This window comes from Papaver somniferum, chromosome 11, assembly GCF_003573695.1.
Source record: "Papaver somniferum cultivar HN1 chromosome 11, ASM357369v1, whole genome shotgun sequence".
NCBI lineage: Eukaryota > Viridiplantae > Streptophyta > Magnoliopsida > Ranunculales > Papaveraceae > Papaver > Papaver somniferum.
The window spans coordinates 112,488,148-112,494,914 of NC_039368.1; positions in this window are offsets into that span (position 1 = coordinate 112,488,148).

The following is a 6,767-nucleotide window of genomic DNA, read 5'->3' on the forward strand; positions in this document are numbered from 1 at the left end:
TTATTTCTAACACCTGAGCTCTGTGCTTTTATGAATAGACTCTTTAGATGTTGCCATCTAGTCAGATTGGTTCCTCAAATCCTACAACCAAAATTCTTCTATCCACTTAGATTGGTTAGTGCCATCCTTAACATGGATAAATTTCTAGGCTCTGGAGTTTATTTATTGCAACGAAAAGGTAACAAAAAGTTCTACCCCACCCCCAAACTTAAATCTAACATTGTCCTCAATGTTTCTAATCAAAGAACAATACCAAAGATATAAGTAACATGAGGAAATAGTAAAGAGAGAATTCGGAAAGATATTACATGGGTGAAGTGTAACCAAAAACCTACAAAAATATTATACAACATACAAAATCACCTCGATGGTCAATCAAGGTAAACAGGGTCCTCCAGAGGGACCTCCTCAACATCACCTGTAGGAAAAGGCTCTAAAAAGGGCTTCAATCGCTGACCGTTAACCTTCAAAGAACTACTACCATCTGGTGTCTCAATCTCAACAACGCCATGAGGAAAAACAGTACGGACCACAAAAGGTACCGGTCCACCGAGAGCGCAACTTCCCGGGGAATAGATGCAAACGAGTGTCATACAGAAGAACTTTTTTGACCTGGAGAAAATGACTTTCGCAAAATATTCCTATCATGCAAAAGTCTCATTTTGTTCTTATACTCCTTAGCACTATCGTATGCATCTCTACGAATCTCGTCCAACTCATTGAGCTGGAGCTTTCTTTGAGCTCCTTCCTTGTCAAGTGAAAACTTTAAGTTCTCAATAGCCCAATAGGATCGATACTCTAACTCAACAGGCAGGTGACATGCCTTTCCAAACACTAAATGATAAGGTGACATTTCAATGGGTGTCTTAAACGCAGTACGGTAAGCCCATAAGGCATCAGTAAGCCTCGACGACCAGTCTTTCCTATTTGGATTAACTGTTTTCTCTAGAATAAGTTTAATTTCCCTATTGGAAACCTCTACCTGACCACTAGTCTGAGGGTGATATGGGGTTGCTACTTTATGGGTAATACCGTATTGTTTCATTAAAAGAGCAAACGGTCTATTACAAAAGTGTGAACCTCCATCACTAATTATAGATCGCGGCGTACCAAAATGTGTAAGTACATTCTGTTTCAAAAACTTGACTACGACCCTGTGGTCATTCGTTTTACACGGAACCGCCTCAACCCACTTAGACACATAGTCTACAACGACAAGTATGTAAAGATAACCAAACGAAATAGGAAATGGACCCATAAAATCAATGCCCCACACATCAAAGACCTCAATCACTAAAATAGGGTTGAAAGGCATCATATTTCTACGGGAAATGGTTCCTAACTTCTGGCAACGCTCACAAGAAACACAATGACTATGGGAATCTTTAAACAACGAAGGCCAGTAAAATCTACACTGCAAAATCTTAGCAGCAGTCTTCTTATCACTAAAATGACCCCCACATGCATGTTCATGAAAAAAGGAGATAATACTAGACTGTTCACTCTCAGATACACATCTCCTAATAATCTGGTCCGGACAATACTTAAACAGATAAGGATCGTCCCAAAAGAAATGCTTAACCTCGGCTAAAAACCTAGAACGATCTTGCTTACCCCAATATTGAGGGGTTCGACCAGTAACAAGATAATTCACTATATTTGCATACCAAGGTGATTGGGAAACAGAGAACAATTGTTCATCAGGAAAGCTATCCCTTATAGGAAGGGAATCACTAGGGGAACTAACAACTAGCCTAGACAAGTGGTCTGCTACTACATTTTCTGCACCCTTTTTGTCTCTAATGTCTGGGGAAAATTCCTGTAACAATAGGATCCATCTAATCAATCTAGGTTTGGTATCCTTCTTAGATAAAAGGTATTTCAAAGCAGCATGATCTTTATAGATTATGATCTTAGAACCTAATAGGTAGGACCTAAACTTATCCAAGGAAAACACGATGGCTAAAAGTTCCTTCTCGGTAGTTGTGTAGTTCATTTGGGCATCATTCAGAGTTTTGCTAGCATAATAAATCACATGAAGTAATTTTTTTTCTCGTTGTCCTAAAACGACGCCTATAGCATAATCTGAAGAATCACACATAATCTCAAAGGGTAGGTTCCAGTTAGGTGCCTGGACTATCTGGGAAGTAGTGAGTAAGGTTTTAAGCTTCTCAAAAGCCTCTAAACAAGCATCATTAAAGACAAACTTAACATCTTTTGCAAGCAAATTGCAAAGAGGTCTAGAAATCAAGCTAAAATCCTTAATGAATCGACGGTAAAAACCTGCATGCCCTAGGAATGACCTAATATCTTTTACGGTTTTTGGGACCTGTAAAGTCTTAAGAAGGTCAACTTTGGCTTTGTCTACCTCTATACCCTTTGAAAAGACGATGTGCCCTAACACAATTCCTGATTTAACCATGAAATGGCATTTTTCCCAATTAAGTACTAAATTTTTTTCCTTACACCTAGTCAACACTAATGTCAAATGATGCAAGCACTCATCGAAAGATGAACCAAACACTGAAAAATCATCCATAAAGACCTCTAAGAACGTTCTACCATATCAGAAAATATGCTCATCATACAACGCTGAAAAGTTGCAGGGGCATTACATAGCCCGAAAGGCATGCGTCTATACGCAAAGGTACCAAATGGACAGGTAAAAGTGGTTTTCTCTTGGTCTTCTGGGGAAATAACAATCTGATTATAACCGGAGTAACCATCTAAGAAGCAATAGTGACTATGTCCAGCTAATCGCTCTAGCATTTGGTCGATAAAAGGAAGGGGAAAGTGATCCTTCCTTGTGACCTTGTTCAATTTCCTATAGTCAATACACACACGCCATTCCGTGGTCACTCGGGTTGGGATTAATTCATTATTATCATTCTGGACTACAGTGATACCTGATTTCTTGGGGACAACCTGAACAGGGCTGACCCATTTACTGTCTGAAATTGGGTAAATAATACCCGCATCTAACAACTTAAGCACCTCTTTTCGAACTACCTATTTCATGTTAGGGTTCAGTCTACGTTGCATCTCCCTAGAAGGTTTGGAGTCTTCCTCCAAATGAATCTGATGCATACACACAGTAGGACTTATACCCTTAATGTCTGCTATAGTCTACCCTAAAGCTTCCTTATTGTCTTGAAGTACATTTACTAGCCTACTATCCTGATCACTATCCAAATTGGAAGCTACAATCACAGATAAAGTCTCAGATGGGCCTAAAAACACATACTTTAGAGTATCGGGTAGTGGTTTAAGGTCCAACTTTGGGGGCTCTTCTAAAGAAGGAATTAGGGTAGTCTCATAAACTGGTAACGGTTCGAACCTAGCTTTCCATCTATCAGTGTCTAACACAGGGGTAGAATCTAATAGAGCATTCACATGTTCAATAGTGCTATCGTCGTCAAAATCTAAACCAAAATGGGATAGATAACTTTCTAATGGGTCTTCAGACAAGATGTTTGGTAATGACTCCTGAACTAAGGCTTCTATCATGTTCACCTCCTCAACACATGTATCATCTAGCTCATGAGGTTGCTTACTGACATTAAAAATGTTTATCTCCATGGTCATATTACCAAAAGATAAACTCATCACACCATTTCGACAGTTAATGATCGCATTAGACGTAGCTAAAAATGGGCGACCTAATATCATAGGTATCTAGTTCTCTGGGTCAGGGACAGGTTGGGTATCTAGGACCACGAAATCCACTGGATAAATAAACTTGTCGACCTCAATAAGAACATCCTCAATAACACCTCGAGGGATTTTAATAGACCTATCAGCTAACTGTAGTGTCATCTGAGTAGATTTCATTTCACCAAGTCCTAGCTGTAAGTATACATGGAATGGCAGTAAGTTCACACTGGCTCCTAATTCAAGTAAAGCTTTTTCTTCCCGGAAGTTACCTATTATGCAAGCAATGGTAGGAGAACCTGGGTCTTTGTACTTTGGAGTTGTGGTGTTCTGAATGATTGAACTTACGTGACTAGCTAAAAAGGCTTTCTTATGGACGCTAAGTTTTCGCTTTCGCGTACACATATCCTTAAGGAACTTGGCATAAGCAGGAATTTGCCTAATTGCATCTAATAAGGGAAGGTTTATGGTAACTTGCTTAAAAACCTCCACTATGTCATTAAAGTTCGATTCGTTATTTGTTGGTACTAATAGCTGAGGAAATGGGGCTCTAGGCCTAAAATCAGACCTTTCAGGAACCGAATTCACATCATCAGAAACTTTATCAGTCTCTTCAGCTACTGGTTCTGAGAGGTGAGATCCTGAGGGGTGAACTACAGTATGTTCACTATCGGGCATGGTTACCTTATTGTGTACAACTCTACCACTTCTAAGGGTTCTAACAGCATTCAATTGATTCGATGGTTTTGCACCTAATTCATGAACTTCTCTAGGGTTGGGTTGTGTTTGACTAGGAAACTTACCTTTTTCTCTAATCACTTATCAGACCAACCTAGGTTTTTAACTCGGAAATAGCCTGACTATTTTCTTGTCCTATCCTGTTACTAGCTTGTAGACTCTGTTCTACGAATAACTTGAATTTTGCAGTTTGATGAGTTAACAAGGCGAGAGATTCCTCTAAATTTAGGATTTTCTTATCTGACTGATTCTGAAACTGAGCTAATCCTGAAGGATTCTTAGTATAGCCAAAACCTGGGGGAGCATTAGAATTACTAAACGGACCTTGACTTTGGCCCTTAGACCATGAAAGGTTCGGATGGTTTCTCCAACCAGGATTATAGGTTTCTGAATATGGGTCAATCTTTTGACGGTTATCAAATCTAATGTTATTATAAAGAGCATTGGCCTTCTCTTCAATATTCTGGCCTTCCCAAAAAGGCTCCACTCTACCACTAGTCTGGCCCACTTCTAAGGCTTCTAACCTTTTTGCTATAACAGCAATTTTGGCATCTGATTCATAGCCTCCTTCTACCCTATTAACGTTTCCTCTACTTAAAAGAATTGTTTTCTGGGGGGCCCTACTATTTTCCCATTGCTGGGTTTTTTCAGCGATTTCATTAAAAAATTCCATCGCCGCATCAACAGTTTGGTTTTCAAATCCACCAGTGCATAGAGACTCAACCATGGTCGTTGTGGAATAATTTAAACCATCATAAAGGATCTGAACTAGCCTAACCTTTTCTAAACCATGATGAGGACACTTGGATAATAAGTCATTGAACCTTTCCAAATACCTATATAAAGATTCTCCCTCTTGTTGTGAAAATGTGCATATTTGCGTCCTAATAGACGATGTTTTGTGCCTAGGGAAAAACTTATTGAAAAAGGCAGATGTAAGTTGTTCATATGTCTCAATTGACTCGGAGTCCAAACTATACAGCCACGACTTGGCCTTATCTTTCAGGGAAAATGGGAATAACCTAAGTTTCAAAGCATCATCATCTAAGCCTCTAATTCTTAGAGTACTACAAATTTCCTCAAAATCCCTAATATGGTATTAAGGTTTTCATTTTCTTTCCCTAAAAAGACTGGGAGCATCTGTAAGATCCAAGGTTTCAGTTCATAGGGTGCCTCCGTTTCAGCTAACTTAATACACGAAGGACGGGTAGTCCTAGTTGGATTCAACAAAGCTTTCAAAGTTTCCATTTCTGGCGCTATCGGAGCAACATGGATTCTCTCCTCAGTCAAATAACGTTCAAAAACAGACTCTTCAAAAGACGGAATTTCTAGATTAAGGTAATCGAGACGCTTCGAACTACTAGGTTTCTCAGGCATACAATAGAATTTTCTAAATTGGAAGGGTAAGCAAACACAGATCAAGGCCGACTCAACCAAATCAAACCTATTGATTTCTAGAAAACAAAAAGCATGATGGCTCCACTTAGATTGTTTCTAGACCAGCTTCTAATCCTTCGAACGGGAATTCGTTACAATTTAAGCAAACCCCTCTGGAATCAATCCGAGTTAACGTAAGTTGAATATAGGCGAGGGAAGCTCGGTGGAGCTTTGATACCCAAGGCCTCACCGGTATTACAAGGCGGCGCAGTCACGCATTCAACTTACAGAAACCATCAAGAACTTCGAAGTATGCTTAAAAGAGTAACCAATATTTTTCGAATGACTTTCCTGTTAATCTCGTTACCCTATCGGTCTCGTTCTAGTCAAAATTTTAGGCTTAGGTTCGCGTAGGTTATGTGTTCCTAAAGCGGGCAAGAAGAGAATAGTGATGAAATCCGAACCCTTATCTTGGATGGCCAGGCCTTTCCCTTTACTAGAAGAATAAATGTCCGTATTCAGTCCTCAACATATATGCATACGAAGGAGTCCAGTAACTCGCTGACAGGGGATTCGCGAGTGTTTATAATCTTTCCTCCCGTTCCAGACGGGGGATGAATCAGTTGTAGTCGTTTCGGGCCATTGACTCCGATGTCTAGTGTACGAGCCCAAGGTGCAGAGACAATATCGTAACTGTCCTCCTTCTCTGCAAACAGTTTATATTTAAAGTACCCTTCCGTAGGGTAATAAAAAAATAATGTCCCAAAGTCCAAAAAAAATAAAGAAAAATTACAAAAATAATAAACCCTAATACAGTTTTTTTTAAAAAAATAAATAAACAAACCCTAAACTAAAATTGTCTAAAATAAAATTGTCTTCTTTTCTGTTCTTTTTGCTTTAATCTTTAGCTCCAAGTCTTTATGAAATCACCAAACTCCTTGGCTCAATTTTCTTTATGATCCAGAACCTACAGACACAAGATAAATACCCAAAAACATAAA